At 42.9% G+C, this 21,143-nt stretch overlaps 2 protein-coding genes across 6 annotated transcripts in view; both read left to right on the forward strand.

The window, feature by feature from the left end:
* DHRSX (dehydrogenase/reductase X-linked) overlaps window positions 1-21,143 on the forward strand; it is a 189,269-nt gene that overhangs the window by 13,647 nt on the left and 154,479 nt on the right. The window lies entirely within an intron of this gene.
* The window catches only part of ZBED1 (zinc finger BED-type containing 1), a 47,697-nt gene that overhangs the window by 13,645 nt on the left and 12,909 nt on the right, over window positions 1-21,143 (forward strand). The window lies entirely within an intron of this gene.

Genomic DNA, 21,143 nt, shown 5'->3' on the forward strand with positions numbered 1-21,143 from the left:
ATACAGATGTCTTTCAGCAGTCACAGATTTTTTCAAAAACTTCAGCTGTGTTTCATGCTCTAAATAGCTTTGAACTACAGAAGCGTGTTGCTTAGGACTGAAACTAAGAAAGTGATTTTCCCGTGTTTTTGTAGGCTTTTCCTTTATGCTGTATGAAGCAGTCAGTGATGTTCTCCAGAAATGTCATCTTTAAACTCTGTCTCACGATGACCGAAGCCCCTCATCATGGTTATTTTAGGAGCCTGTTTGATGACTGCACTCTATCCAGTAGCATCTGACATTCAGAAATATATTTAACTTGAGAAATGCATGCGGAGAAAGTAGCTGCAAAAATCTAATTTAATTAAGATTTGTATCAGGAAAGTATTACAATTTTAATATTTTCAGTCTTATAATTTGGGAATTTCTATCTTCAGAGATACAGATAACACTGTAATTGTTTTCTGGATGAGCCTGTAGCTGTAATTTACAAAGCATTTGAATATTTGCCAACAACTCACATTAGCTGAAGATTTTCCTCTGATTTTTTTTCATCATGTTATACAATTTATTTCTCTTGCAGTTATCAGATAACATATTTCAGTGATTATTTTATCTATCTATCTATCTATCTATCTATCTATCTATCTATCTATCTATCTATCTATCTATCTATCTATCTATTCACTGAGTGTGGCCAAATGTTAGAGACAAGGAAGTGCCTTTTGGATAGCTGTCATTCCACCAAATGACTTTGGTTTCTTTTTAGCTTCTTACAGATGTACAATATTCTGTGGGTGCAGCTGTGAGAAGACGAAGAGGGCAAATAGTCACGCAAATCTCAGTGAACTTCAAAAGAAACTGATGCCAAACAATGTCAAGATGCTTCAGGCATCCCAGCGCATCAGGCAGAAAAAAAGAACAGGAATGGACAGCAAATTATTGAGGATTTAAATGTAATTTTTACACGGTCCAGCAAAAAGAGGAAAGAAGTGGGGTTATTGAGTAATAAGAGAATTGTTTAGCAATTATAACAAGTTATCTAATTACAGAAAAATAGTATGTGCTAGAAGGGGTTGTCCTTGAATACCTGAAATCAGAAGGAATGGCAACTAGCACACATGGGAATTTACAAAAAGAAAAATCAGGACAGATAATGCAGTCACATTTTCTGAAGATATCACAAACTGTTACTACAGATTAAGTATGTCCGGAGTGTAAAAAACGTCTGATACCGTGCATCACAAAACATGATGCTGCAGAAAAGATAGGATTCAGGTACCAAAAGTGACAAGCTGCTTACTGGAGGCCTGTATAAAGATGTGACAGGTATTAGAAAAGGGACAGTCACATTATCAGTGAAATATCTCGAGAGAAATTACAGGCCATACTTTGTGTAACGTATCATTTGTGTCCTGCTTTGATTACAGATTGCTCTGGACATGGATATACTCAGTCTTTTATTTCCTTGGTCTGTGGTAGACTTTGTTGCCTACACAGTGGTAATAAGAATTGATTAAAAAAGAAAAAAAAGAGGATATATGTTGCAATTTTTTCTCTCCCTATTTGCAAGTCTAATTTTGTAGCATTTAATTTTGTTTCATCTCTAATAATGTTCAGAGTATTCTTCCAGTGGATCTCTGATGTGAGATTCATAAAGACTGTTTTTAGGAAGGCCACTCCTCCTACCATCTATTTTGAATGAGAACAGGAGGTCTGTTGTGATCATCTAATTTATCTGCTTTGGGTCACTATCTAGAAAAGTCTGCCACTCTCCATCAGCTAAACAGCTTGGAGATGTTACTCTTAGGCTCATCAAAGTCAGCTAAATGAGTCCTAGACCTGATGAAGTCAGTTAAAACCTTCTCAGATTATATCTGATTGAGGTTTGGGCAAATGTGACACAGTTCTGCAACAGTGAGATAACTCACAGGAGCTGAGTTCTATGAAACGGTCTGAATTTAACATCGAAAGGAGGAGGCTGCCTGTTATTCTTTGGAGAGGTGTGTAAGTACACAGCTTTTCATGCTGTATGTCCATTAGCAGCACTGATGGGAAAACTTCAGCTACCTTTAAATGCAGAGTTTGTCAACTCCTGAAGTTCACACAGAGTGGAAATAAACATTTCCAAGCAATCAATATCTCAAGCTGGTATAGTAGATTGGACTCTGGGAGAAGTGAAAACTATCCTCCATAGTATTCTGTGAAGCAGTCAAAAAGCCAGGTTATTCACACTGTCTAGTGCAGTTATCATCCTTTGGCACCGATTTAAAATGCAAAGTGGAAAGATGCAGTGCCTGAGCTGTGACTGTTTTAGATAGCCGTTGTGCATCAATGGTAGCTTGGTGATTAAACAAAATAAAAAGGCAAGCATAATCAAGTGTCTCATACCTTCTAGTGGAATGTGTCCATAACAGCATCTCTGTAGAGGTGGCAAGTGATAAGAGCATGGAATGACTTGGGAACAAAAAATAATGACTTAACATCACTGCATGACTAGACAAACAAAATAGATCCCCAGGGAGCCCACTTGCCTACAGGACTTTAATCTCAACCCCAGAAAAGTCACAACCATCAACATTACTTGCTGCTAAGATAGCTGTCTGGCTCAGAGAAAATGAAAGATCTTTGACTATCAGCTTGTACAAATGACATTACACGAGCCCAGAACAGAAAGACAAAGGTGCTTAGAGTAACTGTGACTGCTATGGGGACCATCACCAAAGCCTCCAGGACTTGGGCTTTATAAATCAGTGTCCACAGTTCTAGAAAGGCAGTTTTTTTAAGACATTGATAAGACCACGGCATTGTCTTTGTATCCATGTACCTGGCTGCAATGGAAATCTGCCTCAAAAGGTGTAAAGAGCAGAGAAAAGGACAGGGCTTTTAAGACATTTAGCAACTGAAATACCACTGCAAGTGTCTGTAGAGGGCAGTGGAGCAAGTTTCCTGTTGTACATTGCATAGTCCCACAAAAGTCAGCAGAAGACTGTCGGAAGCCAGGCATGGATGTGAGAATATGGCACATACTTCCTTTTTGCCTCCTAATTTCTGAAATAAAAATTCACACAGAGAAAAAATGATGAGGCTTTAACATAAGATGCACTATGCAAGTCAACAGCGAAGTTCTCCCTACCTGCTGTTGGTTATGTTTCTCTAACGCTCAGAGTAGATGACAGCTAATCCTGTTGCACTGAAATGAAGACTTACCCAGCCTGACGTTCAGGTGATGGTGAAATGTGGGCCCTCCCTATGACAGACATCCAGCTTCCCTTGGGTTTTGGCTGCCCAGACAAGCCAGATGCTGCAAGGAAACCCGGGATGGGTGAGAGGAGCAGGTGCCCAGTAGGGCCTCCAGAGGGAGATGCTGCCCCACAGAAGAGCTGCCCTCCGAGGGAACACATCTGTGCTCTGCTCAAGGTGGTCAGTGAAGTCCTGGCCTTAGGGAGATGGCTTGGGCAGACTGTCGAAGTCTAGGCACGAGCAAAGTGCCTCTTTGAATGATGGCTCTGGCCACAAAAAGCAAAACCACTTAAAAGCGGCACTTCCTTGAAGTAGCTGAACATCTGGATGCAACGTGTAATCAAGACAAGTCAGAGCATGGGTTCACTCTGCAAAGAGGATCACTGCAGCATGGTGTGGGTTATGCTCAGCTCTCTGCCCCATGGTGACCTACTGAGGAGCACCCACTATCTGAGGAATACCATGTGTTTTTGGGGATTGTGTCATTGGGAACTTTTGCAGTGGAGCATATTAGGGCCATTCTTGATGTTTTCCTCAGGTAAAAGCTGTTTACTGAAGCCCTGCTCAGAAGCAGGAATATCATTGCCTACTCGGTCGTTTAGCAGAATGCTGAAAATCCCACCATCAGCGGTCAGCTTTTCAATGTGAGCGTGTCCTCGCTCAATGCATTTGCTTAGATAAGCTTGTTAAGCTATGGAGACTGACATTTGCTCCTGTAGAGAGCTGCCTTTATTTGAGAGAGTTATCAGATATCAGAATGATTCATCTGCTACTTCAGGATGGCAGCTCAGTTGTACTTCAAGTCAAATCAAGCAGTTGCTGTTGGCATGTAAAACAGGGAAGGCAGGCAGACTAAGAGGAAGGACACCTTATAATTAAAATCAAGTTTTATCTTATGCCTTACTTCATTAGACTACTGAAGAAAATAGTAGTTTTTACTTCCAAATATTTAGACACTGCGAGTAATATTCAGCTATGGCAACACAGCTTTAGAATAAGCAAGAGCTAATATTATGGAAGGAAGATTAGCCGAGTATATTTAAATTTTCCTAATCTTTAATGGCAGCATAATCTTTGGAGAAATTCAGTGCATGTCTCAAAACTGACATGGGCACGGGCATGAAGTGGCAGCTGACCTGATGAGTCTGGAGGGAAAGAATAATAGTGCAAACACTTCTGTGGAAGTTTTCAAAGCCTCTGTGAGTCCTGGATCAGTTACCAGTGCTCTGCCCCTGCCCAAAAGTCTTTGCAGGAGGGATGTTGAACCTGCTCAATGTCCAGCTCGAAAGGCGGTGGCCCATCTGAACTCCCTGCAGGACCCAGGCCTGCGTTAACTCCCTGCCTGTGCTGAGATGTGTGAGACAGAAGAAGCTCACATGCTGACTGTCTCAGGTCACCAGGGAGTACCTGTACCAATGTACTGTTGTGAAGAGGGGACAACTTGGATTTGGACACAGGGCAGAAGAGGTTGAGAATTTGATGGATCTAGGAAGCTTCTTTCTCTCTCCACATTAAGTGATCCACTTACTTACTTACTGTGCCTATACGGCATCAGGAAGCGGGAAGCATTTTGTTTTGTCCTGGTTGCCAATCCAGAGTGATCTCCTACAGGGTATGGGTAGCAGTGTGAAAACTTGATCTAAGAGATATTTTTGGTTATGCTGTAGGAAATGCAGATTGCAGCAATGCCTTCTGGCACACTTTGTGGCTGACAGAACATCTTTCTACTCTATGTGGTAGAGGTGCTCTCTCTTGATTTTCCCAGAGATTTTACCTCCCTTTCAAATCACAAGAAAGACAGCTGTGGCTCCACCCCCTCCCAATGCCTTAAAAACATCAATAGCCCTGTAGTTACTGTACTTCCACAGTGTAAATGCTGTAGGCATGACAAGCCTCTCTGTGTAAAACACACATTCCCTCCCACCCTTGGCTTTGCACAAAGTCCACATCCAGAATGAACTCTTCCTTCCACAGGTTTCTGAATTAAATCAAACTTGCATTCTCATTGTCTGAGTTTGCAGCACCCCAGAAATGTAGCCATCCGACAGAAAGGTGCAGAGTATTTGCTGTCTGAGATGGAACATGAACTGCAGTCTATATAAACCCTGAGAACTGAAGCATAGCACTGGTTAGAGTAGGTGGAATATTCAGGAATAATAAGTATATTGTGTTATGGATTTGCATGGAAGATATTACCAAACGCAGTAGTTGCCCTTAGAAAATAAGAACAATAGCTTTTACTTTGTTGGGTATTTTAGCACACAGTCAAAGAGTGAAAAGAATTTAATTCTTCTATCACTTAATTTGGCAGTCTGACATTTCTACAACCAATGACAAATGAATTCCCAGGCATATTATTTAAGCAGAGAGGTAGCTGTTATCTTTTTGGAATGTCAGAATGCTTGTCTGAGGAATATAGATCCTCTTCTCCTGTAAATGGCACTTAGTATATGATAGCAAGATGCACATGGTCACATAAAAACTCCTTCGTGCAGCAAGCAACTCTGAGTCATGAATCATCACTTTGTACAAATAGCCAAAAAGTTTTCAGCATGTTTTTGTCTGACCTTTTAATAAGGACAGTTGTACTTCTGCTTTCCAGGCAACTGATTTTAGCTCATGTCTTGTGAGGTTAAAATGAAACAGCAGTGATTTCTTACTACTGCTTCGGAGGACTGTGGAAAGAAAGAAAATACTTAATCAGAACGCATAGCTTCAGGAAATTACCGACTGCTATTATGAGAATAACTGAAAATATTTCAGAATCCCCCACTGTTACAAATGAGACTGCTTGCTAGCGTACCATTTTAATGGTAATTTCAGGAGGAGACAAAGACTGACAACACATATCATGACAGGGAGATCAAAGCTGCATCCAGAAAGAGCATTTTCAGGCAGGAAGCAGTGGGAGAGTCTCAGTTTATTTCAGATAAGAAGCATAAGCAAAACGCAAATGTGGAAATTAAATTAAAATGCAGCATAAAAATTTGTTTTTTAAGTAACACATTGAAAAGAAATAAAACTCCCCCATAAAATGTACCTAAAACTTGCGGTGGGTGTGTTTTCCCTTTGTCACCACTGCAGGTTCCTTGAAGGGAAGCTGTGCATCTTCCCGACAGTGGATGCTGCATGGAGGCCCATGGAGATCCTCGCAGTGCCTATGTCTACCCATGGGCCGTCAGCTCCTTTTTGCTTAGCAAACTGCGTGGCCTTCACAGGCTGAGAGGAGCTTTGGGCAGGATGCCTGTGTTGCTTTCACTGTGCACGTCAGGCCGTGGCCCAGACGAGGACAGCTGTGGTGGCCTGCCAACATTGCCTGGCAGAAGGCCCCGCCAGGGCACAGCTCAGAGCAGGGATGCTCTTGATACGTTCCTTTTCTTCACTTTGGTTCCAGAAGATGTTGGTGTCTCATGACTGTAATAATACTCAATCATCATGCTATAATTAAGGGCTTTTCAGTTACTCGTCTGTGTAACTGATTACTTTGGGCTCAACCCGCTCATGCTGAGCTTGCTTGGCAGAATTCCCACTGACAGCAGTACGAGAAGGATCGGGCCTTCTCTTAGCCATTTCCCAGTACTGTCTGACAGTACCATGCTTTTGAGACTGTTCACTGTGGAGATTAATTGTTTAGACTCTTAATTCTTATAATATTAAAATGGCACCATAGAAATAACGTCCTCATTCTCAGAAGCCAGTCTGTTCTGGTCATTGCTGCTTCCTAAGAACACAGCACCCCAAAAAAGGTATGAAAAGACTTGAGAAAGATTTTTATTTTATATTGAGAAAGATGAATAGAACTTGTTTTCTGAGGTATTGAAAATCTTTGCAGCCCGAAGTTTGTGTGTCTGGCTTGGAGGCCAGCCTGCTGAAATCCCCCATTTTGTCACAAAATGGAATGAAGGATCTCGGGCACAACATTGCAGGGCAACTCACCTTCAGTGTAGGGCATGCTGCAGTTCACGCTATTGGGTAATGTGCACTTGGCTGCCACACAGCATTTCAGTTTCCTTCCTGTGAAGTTTTCAATGTTGCTGTCTGTCAGAACAGAAGCAGCAGAATATTCTGAGCAGCAGCTTGAGTTTTCAGTGAGGTAGGCATTCACAAGTGTGTCTAGGAGAGGGAGTCATCCTAATGGGGCACCTCCCTCAAGCACAGCACAGGAGTCATCCCACTTAACGCTCAGCTCCCTGACATGCAGAAGCAGATGAAGGGGTTCCAGACGTGTGGCAGGGATGCAGTAGTGCTTCTCTACCTCTTTACCTCTCTGAGGTTCAGCATTGCTCATACAGGAAGATGGCACGGTGCACCACCGTGTCTTATACCTAGTTCTGCCATAAAGCACGTGTGTTTCTATGGCTTCTTAACCACCTTTCTTACTTATTATGATCTGCAAATGCTTTCAGAAAAGCCCAGTCCTAACTGGTCACCTGGCTTGTAGACCACTCCATGGTCTGGATGGCAGCACCAGTGAAGGTGCACCCTCTACTTGCATTCCCATGTGCAGGCATTGCATTTTCAGGAATCAACAACACTTTATTTTGTAATAAAGCTTCTCTCTCATCACACTGCTGGAAAGGAAGGAAGGGAAGGGAAGGGAAGGGAAGGGAAGGGAAGGGAAGGGAAGGGAAGGGAAGGGAAGGGAAGGGAAGGGAAGGGAAGGGAAGGGAAGGGAAGGGAAGGGAAGGGAAGGGAAGGGAAGGGAAGGGAAGGGAAGGGAAGGGAAGGGAAGGGAAGGGAAGGGAAGGGAAGGGAAGGGAAGGGAAGGGAAGGGAAGGGAAGGGAAGGGAAGGGAAGGGAAGGGAAGGGAAGGGAAGGGAAGGGAAGGGAAGGGAAGGGAAGGGAAGGGAAGGGAAGGGAAGGGAAGGGAAGGGAAGGGAAGGGAAGGGAAGGGAAGGGAAGGAAGGAAGGAAGGAAGGAAGGAAGGAAGGAAGGAAGGAAGGAAGGAAGGAAGGAAGGAAGGAAGGAAGGAAGGAAGGAAGGAAGGAAGGAAGGAAGGAAGGAAGGAAGGAAGGAAGGAAGGAAGGAAGGAAGGAAGGAAGGAAGGAAGGAAGGAAGGAAGGAAGGAAGGAAGGAAGGAAGGAAGGAAGGAAGGAAGGAAAGGAGGGAAGGAAGGAAGGAAGGAAGGAAGGAAGGAAGGAAGGAAGGAAGGAAGGAAGGAAGGAAGGAAGGAAGGAAGGAAGGAAGGAAGGAAGGAAGGAAGGAAGGAAGGAAGGAAGGAAGGAAAGGAGGGAATAAGGGAGGAAGGGAGGAAGGGAGGAAAGACAAACTACTTTATCAGGATACAGTCTGAGAGAAGAAGGGATGAGAGGTGTGAAAACTTAGCTAGTAAAATAATAGTGGGTGAGAAAGTTTGCTGCTAGCAAGTAATTTCTTTTTTTTTTTTTCTTTTCAAAATGCAAACATTTCCACAGCACTGAAAATCTCACCCCAACATCTGTGTTCATCATCCAAATATTCTGCTTTGTGAATTGAGGTGTTTAATTTTCCCATTCCTTTCATGTTGACTTTGTAATCAAATTAGAATACCAAATTAAATATTACAATGTGCTCCTGTTAGATGCTGTGGAGACTGATATGATATATGATATATGGTTTTAAGTTGAAAGAGGGAAGATTTAGGTTGGATGTCAAGGGGAAGTTCTTTACTAGGAGAGTGGTTAGGCCCTGGAACAGGCTGCCCAGGGAGGTTGTGGATGCCCCGTCCTTGGAGGTGTTCAAGACCAGGTTGGACAGGGCCCTGGGCAACCTGATCTAGTAAACATGGAAGTTTGGTGGCCCTGCCAGGCAGGGGAGTTGGAGCTTCATGATCCTTGAGGTCCCTTCCAACCCGGGTCGTTCTGTACTTCTGTGATATGTAGGACGGTATTTTGACACTACCTATATTTAATATCTAAGAGCAGTAATTGTTTTCAGAATTTTCTCTGAGAGGATTTTGAAATTTTGATTTTGATTCAGCATGAAAACAAACCTTGAAATGTTGGAACACGGAAGTTCTTACCAGCTGTGAAGGCAGACAGAGCAATGGCGGCTGCAAAGTGCAAGCCCACATGGTGTAGTCTGTTGATATTCATATCTTAAACGCTTTCCATTTGAGCAATTTTCCTTAATTTTATTTTCTTCTCGTGTACTCCACTGAAACAAGTCACATTTACTCTAAAATAGCTTTCAGTTATTTAAATCTTATGCTCCATTGTTTTGAACATCACACATCTCAGCAGCCACATCTTAGCAGAGTGTCTCTAATTTTACACGCTAACATTTGTTTTACATGTTCCTCATTGGTTAGGCTATGAGTGTGGAGAAAAAAAGACCACTGATGTGCAAACAAAAACAGATATGGAAATTTGTAACTTTTCCCATTTACAATTCAAGAATAAGCTCAAATCTTTTTCTTTTTCTTTCTTTTTTTTTTTTTTTTTTCTCATCTGTATTAACATAGAATCAGAATCACCTACATCCAGGGATAGTCACTAGTCATGTTCCCAGGTCAGAGCTGAAATGTTGAAGGCAGAAACCAGACATCTGGTGCATTTTTGTGGTGCTGTAGTTGTGCCTGCCAGCTCGGCTGGGGCTATGGAGATTGGTGACATGTTCTTGCTTCTGCCCTGTGGTGTTTCAGATTGTGAGGGCAGTCGTGCTTCCAGTTACACCTGTGCAACCCCACTGGTATTTAATAGAGTTGTACAAGTGTAATTGAGGATATAATCTGCCTGCAGTTATATGGAATCACATGATATTTTTTATTTCTTTCTTTCTGTTTCTGAAGTCACTTTCCCAGAAAATCCATGGCTTTGCTGCAGTGGGACTGTAACACTTGAAGGACTATCAGTAGTAATTAAATCTGAGACTCAAAGGCGGTGTTGCAGACATTGCTGATGGAATAGAAGAGGCATCTTCTGCAGCATTTACATTTTAGTTACAGCTTCTTTCTTTTCATTCTCATGAAGTCCACCCCAGCTGTATGCAGGGAGGTCAGGACACCAGGAAGGACCATGAGGATTCAGAAGGTGGAAGATCACTCCCAAATCACTTAGAGACCACTGTATAGAAACAAAGCTCTTTTGTTACAATAAACGTAGAACATAGCTGCTGTTTTGTTTGCTGTTTGTGCAAATCACAAAGAGGTGCTGAGTATTTCCAGCCCAGCCTCCCTCCCCAGCCTTCACTTACAAACATATTTACTGTTCTGCCCTTTCTTTTTGTTCTGCAGAAAGGCATCCAAAGAGATCGAAAGCCTACAGAGATGCATCTCGTATTTTTGCTAGGCTTTGAGTCTTGTCCTCAGTGAGTTAGCAGAGAATGTTCTCAGCTTGTGCACTTCACGTACATCTCTTGCAGGTATCAGGTGCTGTATATGCCAGCAGACGTGCATCCTTCCTATAGAACCAGAACACATGGTCACAGAGGCACTTTGTACAGCCTCTCTCATCTTCTTTTGTGGCACAGGGACACAGATAGTGACAGGTGGAGATGGGACTTCATTTCAAAGCTATAGTTTCTCCTGTCACTTGGCCACACCAATGGAAGGAAAATGATTCATGGAGTTTTGCCTTCTGTGCTGCTTTGAAACAAAGAAAGGCCTGACAGCAGACATCCATCCTCATTGCTGATATTTTGATTGGAATCTGTAGGTGTTAAGGATGCAGGAGACAGCAATGGTGTCTTTCACAAAATTAGGAGGTGAAGAAATACACTGAAAGAACTGGAAGAATCTCAGGGGGAAAAAAGAAGTCAGAAAACTGAGATTGCTGTCAGGAAGCCAAAGTCTGTTTGCTGACACTACTAGTTTGTCCAGAGGGGTACTGTCATATAATTTCCACTGATCTTAATATATTTGCTTCTAGATGTTTCTTGGATGTGAATATTTTCAACGGTGTGTAAATTAGAAAGATGCTGTCAAGTAGGCAAAGCCTTAAAGTTTGCAAATAAATCAGTATCATTAAATGAAGAGACTTTTCTCTGCTTTGCAGAACAGCAGTCCCACCTGCCCTGAGGAAACCCCACAGAGAAGGCTGGTAAGGATGCTAAGTGCAAGGGAAATAAATAGGAACAAAAGCTCTGAAGAGAGCTCACAGAGGTAAGAAAACAATACAGTAAATGACTAGATAGATGATAGAATCTAGATCAGCTTGTGATTAGTGGCTGCAGGCTATCAAGAGATGTATCTTCGGGGTAGTAAAATCTACAGTCTCTCTAGAAGATTTGTAATAAATTTTAAGCTAGTGGTGTTCCACTGATGAGTAGCAAGCTTAAATGAAGGTAAAATTATTTATTCTGCAGATACAGTGCAGAACAGCATTGATACTGATTGCAGATACTGAAAGAAAAGCAAAGATCCCCTTTGTGCAAGAGGTCTGGAAGCAGTAAAATATTACTTCATGTTGAGTACTAAGAATGATGTGATGGACCCTCTGCGAAGGGGTGAATGATTTCATTTACAGGAGGCAAAGCAACCGTATATAAAATGGCTGTGCTTTCTATTGGAAGTGCTTCAGGATATATAGGTGGAAACTAGTTGGTCTGGGAGTTAAAAAACAACACAAAATGTATGTATTAAGTAGCACCAACAATCCAGCACAATGATCAGAAAAAGAAGCGTTGAGGTTTGTAGAGGAAAAAGCACTGAAACCATCTCAGCCTAGAACACAGCAAAGAAAAGCAAACAAGGTAACACATTGCAGCAACGCACAGAATATAAAATGAAATGGTAGCTTCAGGTGAGCAAGAAAATAACAGAGAGCACGTCTGATTCTAGGAGTATGGCAAAAATGTTTTGCTTGGAAAAACCTGAAGTGTCTGCACACTGCAAAGGTGGGTTCAGTTTCCCTTATGATACATTCTGCAGGATGTCTAACTGTGTATATGTACATCAAGGCTTTACTTTCAGAACATTACGATGACTGGTATTATGTCTTTTTAGAAACCCATTGTAATAACTAATGTGAGCATGCAGAATGACTCAGCAAAAGCAAGGGAGAAGTAATCAGTGTGGTTTTCCCCCAGCTGGAATAAATCACTGTAACTATAAATCAAACAAGTTATTACAGGGCTCGAACGGCTCTGAAAATTCCAAGCAGCAGTGGCAGATAATTAAAGAGAAAAGGTCTGGGTTGCGACCAAGCTTTACATTTAAAAAGTTTCAAGGACTCATTGCAAAACCTTGTTTTCTTTGTTTATTTTTCTTCTCCCTCCTTCTCCCAAGTGTCATGGAATAGTGACCTGAAAAAAGGGAGGTGCAGAGCAAAGATGACTTACAGAGTGCCCTCAGCAGAGCAGGGATCTAATCAGGGAGTAGAGGATGCGGTCCCAGCATAAGCACCTGTCAATAAAATGCTTGGGTTGGTAACATTGGCAAATGTTACCCAAGCCAATGCAGGCAGTAGACTGCTCTTGGTCCTGATCCAGGTCCACCAGATGTGCTTATCCTGTCTCTCCCCTAGATAGGTGCACCAAGTCCCTCACACCTGTATGGTCATCACCACCCATGTCTTCACATGGCGAGCAGTCCTGCTTGGGGCAGAGAAGAAAGCCATGGGGCCAACCAGCTCTGTGCAGCCCTAAACACAAACATCATTGTTTGCTTAGTGCTTTAAATACACGAGATGTCTTCTGCATCAGCACTTCTTTCTGTGCAGCAGTCTTTGTTACATTGAGACTTGGACTAGATTGGTTTGGTTTGGTCAACTAGAGTTGGATTAGATGATCTTAGTAGTCTTTTCCAACCAGCCTTAACAATTCTTTGACACTCACATGCTTTGAACAAGGAGTATCTAAAGGAATCGTGACACACTGTGGTGTCTTGTGAACTCCCTCTGAAGAGATGGAAAAGAGAGGCGTGGGGTTAGACTGTGAAATGCAGCACAACTCAAAGAGAATGAATGTAACTCAAATTTAATTTAAGTAGTTATGCCTGCTACATCTGAAGAGACCGTTAATAGCAGTAAGGCAAAACAACGGATATTGCAGCTTCAGAATTTTAGTCCAGTGATCATTATTAAATATCAGTATAATAAGTGAAGATGAGAAACAAGGTAGAATTTACCAGGTAGGAAATTGTCTAGGAAGAAGACGATACATTTCCCTTTAAGAAATCAGGTGCTGGTCATTTTAATGGCTGTGTACGGACCTGTGCTGATCTTGGATCTCACATGATGTGGCTGTTCAGTGCTCAGTGTCTTCCCAGAGCTGCAGCACACAAGTTCATCCACATGCATTTCTGAAGCTGAGTAAAGCTTTCCTTTGTAACATCACAATTTCAATGAACCCCTTGATTAGAACGGAAAGAGTTAGTGATTGAATAGAGGGCAAAACTAAACCTGTACGTGAGAGCAGCAATTTATTTGGGCCTGACTACAGGCAAATGTATGCTCCTGTGTGTAAGTAAACTCTATTCTGATTAAGCAAGCAGGTTCTCTTGTTTTTACTCTTTCTATTTAATCAACAGTAACAGGAGAGATAGAATCAGATCCTTGATTGCTATTGATGGCATACTGTAAACAGCTTGTGGAAAGACAATGCAGAACAAGGGCATGATTGATGTGAGAAACAAGACAGCAAGGAAAGTCAGATGCAGAATTTAGTAAAGAGAAACAGGTTTTTACCTTGATTCCTCCTTGAGAAAAAGACTTCAGTGTAGTGCACTGGATAAAAATCCATGCTCTTTCGAGGAAATAAGTAATAGCATCAGCCACCCCCTTTGAACACTTCCATATTGTCCTGGGTGCAGAAAATGCCACACCTCTCCTGCAAGGTTAATGACATTTCTGAATGTCATTTTGTCTGTCTGTACACATAAATGTGCATATACAGTTACGATATATGCCTTTTTAATTATTTCTTTTATCATTAAGCAATGTTATATAAATTCTGTAGTTTAGTGATGTAGACCATCTATAAATCCACTTTGAAGCGAAGTCAAAGAGCAGAAGCACATCTTCCTGCTGGGATTTTGGAATGAAATGTTATGCAGTGGTAAAGAAGCTTAACCAGAATGTATCAATTAACAGTCAGTGTGACATGGAGTGGATCACTGTGTGATATTCTTCTGCAAGTTCTGAGGAAAAAGAAATAAAAAAAGCAACCTCATTTTAAGAAGTAGCTTTTAAGATTGTAACTGTTCACTTCAGTTATCGATTGGTTTGGATTAAGGCCTTTTATTAGATGAAAAATACTCGTTACGAAACAGGCTTAAATCTTAGTTCTGAAAGCTTCTTAGGCATGTGAAGCACCTATGTCATTTTATGATGTCATGTCGGCACTTAAAAATATACTTAAACACTGCATACAAGAAGCTGGTATTACTCAAACAGCAGCAGCAGGTTGGGGCACAATACAAAATCTAGCATGGTGAGGAATCTTACAAGCCTTGTTCCTAACCATCATGTCTCCTGGGAACCCCGGCGTCATTGATCTGGCTGGAGCAGCCAGTGCAGTGAGCAGTAACCAATTTGTTACTTACTTGTAAGTCTCCTGTGTCAGATTTTTTCTCAACTGGCTGATCTTTCATTCTGTTCTGTCTCAGCACACTGGGATGCGATGATGATGTTGAACTAAATTGCTGCCTTAATGGACTTGGAATCACACTATCAGAAATAATATATGACGCCTAATAAGAATAGTTTATTACCTTTCAATAAACTAAAGGCTAGTGTCATTTATATAATTGGGATCAGACATCTTTAGGTAATTCGGGAAGGGTGTTCTTAATAACTCTCTTGATGAGCTCTTGGCTTTCTCCAGTGTTTAAATTCTTCCTATCAGCAGAATGAATTGTATCAGATAATTTCTAGTCCATATATTTTAGTGGGTCAAAGTATAATTCTTGGACATCTTATGGCTCATCACAGGCAACTGTTAGAGAAGAAAGTGTAAGGTCTGTGTCTCCCCTCTGCAGTGGTTCTTAAAGCAATTCAGCACTCTGATCGCATCACGGTTTTCTTTTGTAGCAACAGAAATGATTTGAAGAGCAAAAAGCAAAGCTCAGTGCTTACAGGGACATGGATCGTCCTAAGGACAAGAAATGAGAAGGTTTTTTTTTTCTTCAGATGTCTGTTTTTACCCCATCTGTGTCACATGTGAACTTGTCCTCAAGGATGGCAGGACCTCTTCATTCTTTTATCTTTTCCTTTTATGTTTTTTAATACTCCCATTTTGTGACTGTTCTTCTCCTGGCCTCACTGGCTTTTTACACAGTTGTGCTTTGTGCTTAGTAAATGAATGTAACGCTATAGAATAGCCAAAATCCAAACGACTGCTGCACACGCCAAACATAAACAAGTTATATAACACTGCAACCACTCATTTATTAAAGTAAGTGGAAATTATGAGACATACGTAATCTTTTGGACAACTGACAGGCAGGTGTGATCAAGAGAGCGGGGAATCCAGTGATTGTAGGCAGATAGAGAGACAGGTTTGTCAGGGTGATTAGAAAGTGAAGTGGAATCGAGAAGAACGGAGAGGCAATGAGTGCTACAGGATGAGAAGAGGTGACAGTGACAGCTGTGCCAGGGCAGGGACAAAAGAACGACAAGGGCGGAGTGGGCATGAAGTACGACTGGATTCCCTCAGCACTCAGCAGCTCCCAGAACATTTGGTGTGTAAAGGAGAGGTAGCAGCAAGGGCTCTGGACATGTCTCCACGCTGACATTGAGATGCTCATCTTCATCCCATCACTGCACTGTGGCATGTATTACCAGGGAGCTGGGCCATTTTTCAGTGGAGCTAAACCAAAGGCCAACCCATCTCTAGCCTTCCTTACAAATTCTATTTCGTGGTGTTTGTATAACTTCCTTTTCTCAGCATTTGCTTCATATTTTGGTCTGATGATCTTCCCTGCAGCTGGTGCTACGTTTCTCTTTACTCACTGCTGTTTCCTATCGGCAGCAGCATAGAGCCAGGCAGTCTGAAACACCACAGACATCCTTTGACAAAAGTAAAGGAACTGCTGTCCCCCTGCTCACTGCGGGGTGCCATGGGTGGGCAGTGCACAAGGAATCCAGGATGTTCATAGAGCAGAGCGCAAAAGCAGCACAGCTCCTAAAAATGACACACATCAGCACCAGTCCAAGAATCAATAGGCAAAGTGGGAATACAAAGGGAAATACACACACATGGACAGAGCAGGGCAGAAACCCAAGCTGTGTGAAGAGTTCAAACCACTTGATTGCATTATTTTGGCAGCAGCAGATGCCTTCCCTTACAGCAGCCCCAACCACACAAGTCTTTCTGCGTGGCACAATCTTGGACACTTTGTCGTTCCTGCGCCCTGCAAAAGTCGACAGCCAAACCCTAATGTTTTCCATCACCTGGCTGTTTGCTCAAACCCGAGTTGTGGTGTTGTGTCTCCCACTTGTCTGTAGCATGTAGGGTTCAGCACAGCCGGTGTCCTCAGAGCCAAGGCTCCTCATGCCCTAAGGGCTCCCTCCAATTGCCTCTAGCTGGTTGGCCATGATACGATGAGAGCAGTCTTCAGGAAAGTGCCAGCACAGGTAGGACCAGTGAGCTCTGATGCTGCACCATCAGCATGACCAGGAGTAGCAGTGTCATAGCTCTGTCTGTCTAAGGTCACAGGCAAGGTAATGTGCACCTGGGAGCCCATCTGCTCTGTTCTGCCCACAGATCTTGTGAATCTAAGTGAATCTGCTATTTTGTGGCAGAAACTGTTTTTAACAAAACCCCATGTATATATACTTTGTCTGCATTATACTGAGGTTCCTGCAGAAGTACTGTCTGCATGCACACGTTTGTAGATTTTATTTTGTTCTAAATTATCTGCTTTTTTCTGCCTTCTGTATCTTCAGTTTCTTAGTCTTCCCTATGTTGCAGGTGGGCAGCAGCAGGGGAAGGTGCTCAGATCCTACCTGATAGGGATCAGGTGTGCTGGGGGGAGCACAGGCAGCTGCAGGCTTTGCAGAGCAGGCACATCCTGACAGCAGGACATACGCCAAGTACTCCGATGCACAAATATAATTGTCACTGCAGGGGCAGTCATTTAAGAAAACTCTGCAAGAGGATTCAGCACATTGTGCTTCTTGCATAATAGGTCGGTGGTTGGAGCATTTGGCTGGAGGGGAAGCCGTCCCCATTCCAGAACTCCTTGGTGCTAAATAGTCCAAATCTTCATCCTGTTCCCCTCCATCCTAAAAAACGTGTGCTGTTTAGAGGATATGGGCTGAGACTCTGACCCCTCCTTACTACAATTGAACTTCGGTCAACAAATCTCAAATCTCTTTTGTTTATTCTGCTCCTGAGCTTCACTTCCTTATCTCTGTAGCCACACTGACAAGGGTTAGTTTTTCCTAATTAGACAAATTTCTCAAAGAGTGAAAGACCTATGAAGAGTGAGAGGGGTCAGAAGACTTTCATCTTCATGGGCAAATGCTGTAACACCAACACAGATACATAGAAGGCTCTTCTTAGACCCTCCTGTGGCCTCACACACATTTAATGTCCCAACGTTACTGAAAACATAACTGTGTCCCATTAGATGATTGCTTGTAGTAGAGGTGTATACTCGCAGTCCTAGAGACTTCCTATTGCATAGCTGCAGACAGCTTTCCTGTTGGCAAAGTTGCCTTTGTTTTCCAGGTAAACAACCCTCCCCAAACTACTGAAGAGCTCCCTGAGAGCTGAGTGCTCTCAATGATCCTGCTCTGCTCAAGTGCTTAATAGCAGGCAAGAGGACGCCTAGTTTGGGGGTACCTAAAATGACACCTTTTTGCATAGAGGGAAAAAAAAAAAAAAGAGGGGAATGCAGCCTGTCAAAATGGTACGCAGGTGCTCAAAAACCCGCATGAATTGCAGACAGCAATCCCAACTATTTCCCAGCATGGCCTAATCTTATGAGCACCTCCCTGCTGAACCTGAAAGTTCCTCCGGCATTTAACTTTATTCACCCACACATGTTTGGGAAGATAGGCACTTATCTCTTGCCTCAAGTTCTACTGCAATCCAGCTTAGGAAGACAGGCATTTAAATCTCTCTCAGAAGCCTGAAAAATCAGCAGCAGTAAGAATTAAGTCTCGCTTCTTCTGGTGTGGGCCACCAGCCTTGACGTACGTGCAAAGTGCAAAGCGCACGTCTTAAACTGAGGGAGGAAGTGGAGTTGAAAGAGACTGATGTGACACCGCCTGCTTCCTCAAGAGCAGTCCCCCCGACTGCTGTGCCATGCTCGTGTATGAAGCATGGCCACCCTCTCCCACTGATCCCACACCTCTGGGAGGTCAATACAAAAAGCCATTCTTCTCTCAAAGGGAACAAAAGCGAGAGGCCAAAACTGGGGCAGGATGTGCAGAATGGAAGACTGACATGGAACAAAGTGAGTAACAGGTCATAGCCTCCTTTCACTCCCCACATTGTCTGCCCTTTGCCAGTCTTGGAACTGTGACGCTAGCCTTTAGCTGGCTTGTGTCTGTTCTTCCAAGCCCTTTGCCTCTGCCTTCCTGCCTGCACAAGCTTTCAGCTGCAATACCAAGCACCCGTGATACCTCATGGCTGCTGATTATGCCATTCTGCTGGGAAGTTGGGAGCTCAGTATTTAATTAAGAGTCTAGAAACATCACCCACTTCCTTTCTTAAGGCTTTATGCATCTTTATGCAAAATGTGGGTGGAAGCGCTGTGATCACACACCGCTTCATTAGCGCCAGTCCCGCGGGAGGGATGGATCAGCTGTGGCATGTGTGGATGGAGCATTCCTGGTATTTCCAATGGCTTTCCAGGAGGCTATCTGGGCTCTAGCCACAAGCTGGCTTCACCTGCTGGTAGCGTGAGTTCACTTCTGCAGTCAGCAGAAAGAGGGAAGCACCTGAGGCACGCTGGAGGCAGCAGACATCTTCTGTAGATCTTCACGAGTGCCTCTTTCTGGCCACTGCCCGTGTCAGAAAGCTGAGATGATTAGATTACTACCGTGTCCCTTCCAGGGCTCACACACTCAACGTTTCACCAAGGTAATAACATCTCAGTGAGGTGTTTGAAGTAGACGGGCAAGACTCCAGCCCAAATACTCAGAGCTTCACAGCTAGTGACTACAAGAAAATAAACCGACAGCATATCAATAAGGAGTAATGATGGCGACAAATGAAAACTGTGGAAGGGGAAATACAAATTAAATCTAGAATGATACTGTTTGAAAAGAATCTAAAACATATGGCTGATCTTAATGCTTCTCTCTCCTCCTTCGCATCCCACCAGCCTTTAGAAAAAAAAACCAAACTGGTGTTTAAACAAATTTACCTCTTCCTTTTTATGAATCACAGAGGATTGAAAATAATTGTAACAGAGAAGAAGTATTGGAACCAGTAGGAGCTTAATCTTAGTTCATCACTTGTTCACCCTCGGTCTAATTCTTTGCTAAGCACTGCCCGACAAAGGACAGGAGAGCATTTATTTCCACAGCTTGAATATGCCTTGATTTTCTTAGACTGGAAAACTTGAGAAAGTGCAGCACATTTATATCCAGATCGTGTAAATACACTGTAGGCAAGTTTCACAGCTTCAAGTTGCAAAGAGCATTCATTAATGCTACAGTTCTGAGAAAAGCACGTAAGGACTGCTCAGCGTGAAGGAGAAGGGGTTTGATTTTTATTGAGATAAGTGGAAAGAATAATACACCTTCTCTAAACATCAGCATTTCTTCTTTCATGTTTGTTTCTGATGCTCTTCCTACCACTACATGCACGGCTGAGAACAATACACATTAGGAACGAAACTTTCATTGATGTGACTGCGTGATTTTCTGTTTATTATTTATGTTTGCATAATTCCATGCATTAATAAAAAGAGAAGAAATTCAAAGATACATAACATGATTGTTTTTGACCCGGAGCCAATATGCGGCCTGCTTTGACTTGATGCATATTCCTGAGAGCTATCCAATAGAAGTTACACTGTTAACTGGTGTATATATATATATATATATAATTCTTCTGAAACGTTAAGTTTCAACTGATTTTGTTTATCTAATCCAAGGGCAAGTGATATCATCTACCCAGACGTTTGATATGGTCCTACACCACATCCTTATCTCTAAATTAGAGAGTTACAGCTTCAAAGGCTGGACTGTTTGATGGATATGGAATTGTTTTGATGATTGCAGCCAAAGGGTTGTTGTCAACAGACCTGTGTCCACTTGGAGGCCAGGGACACCATCCAAAGGGACCTTGGTAAACTTGGGCACATGAGCAGTGCTCAGAGAATTGGAGCACCTCTCCTTTGAAGAGAAGCTGAGGGAGTTGGGATTGTTCAGCATGGAGAAGGCTCAGGGGAGACCTCAGTGCAGCCTTCAGTACTTGAAGGGAGCTTATAAACAAAAGGGAGACCACCTTTAAACACGAACAGACAGTGACAGGACAAGGGGGGGATTGCTTTGAGCTAAAAAAGGGTGATTTAGATTAGATGTTGGGGATGTTTTTGAGAGGGGGGTGAAGCACTGGAAGCATTCAGTGCCATATTGGATGGGACCCTGGGCAGCCTGATCTAATAGGTAGCAGCCCACACATGCAACATGATTCGGAACTAGATGATCTTTAAGATCTCTTCCAACCCAAATCATTCTATTTTAAACTGGCAAAACTTGTGAGATATGAGACATGACTTGCAATGGCTGTAAAAGCGTCCGGGTAACATTCACAGAATCACAGAATGACCCGGGTTGGAAGGGACCTCAAGGATCATGTAGTTCCAACCCCCCTGCCTGGCAGGGCCACCAAACATACACATTTACTAGATCAGGTTGCCCAGGGCCCCGTCCAACCTGGTCTTGAACACCTCCAAGGACGGGGCATCCACAACCTCCCTGGGCAGCCTGTTCCAGGGCCTAACCACTCTCCTAGTGAAGAACTTCCCCCTAACATCCAACCTAAATCTTCCCTCTTTTAACTTAAAACCACTTCCCAGTCAGTTCAGGCTGTCTCCGCAG

This window comes from Coturnix japonica, chromosome 1, assembly GCF_054131305.1.
Source record: "Coturnix japonica strain WE chromosome 1, WE-NBRP24, whole genome shotgun sequence".
In the NCBI taxonomy this organism is placed as follows: Eukaryota; Metazoa; Chordata; class Aves; order Galliformes; family Phasianidae; genus Coturnix; species Coturnix japonica.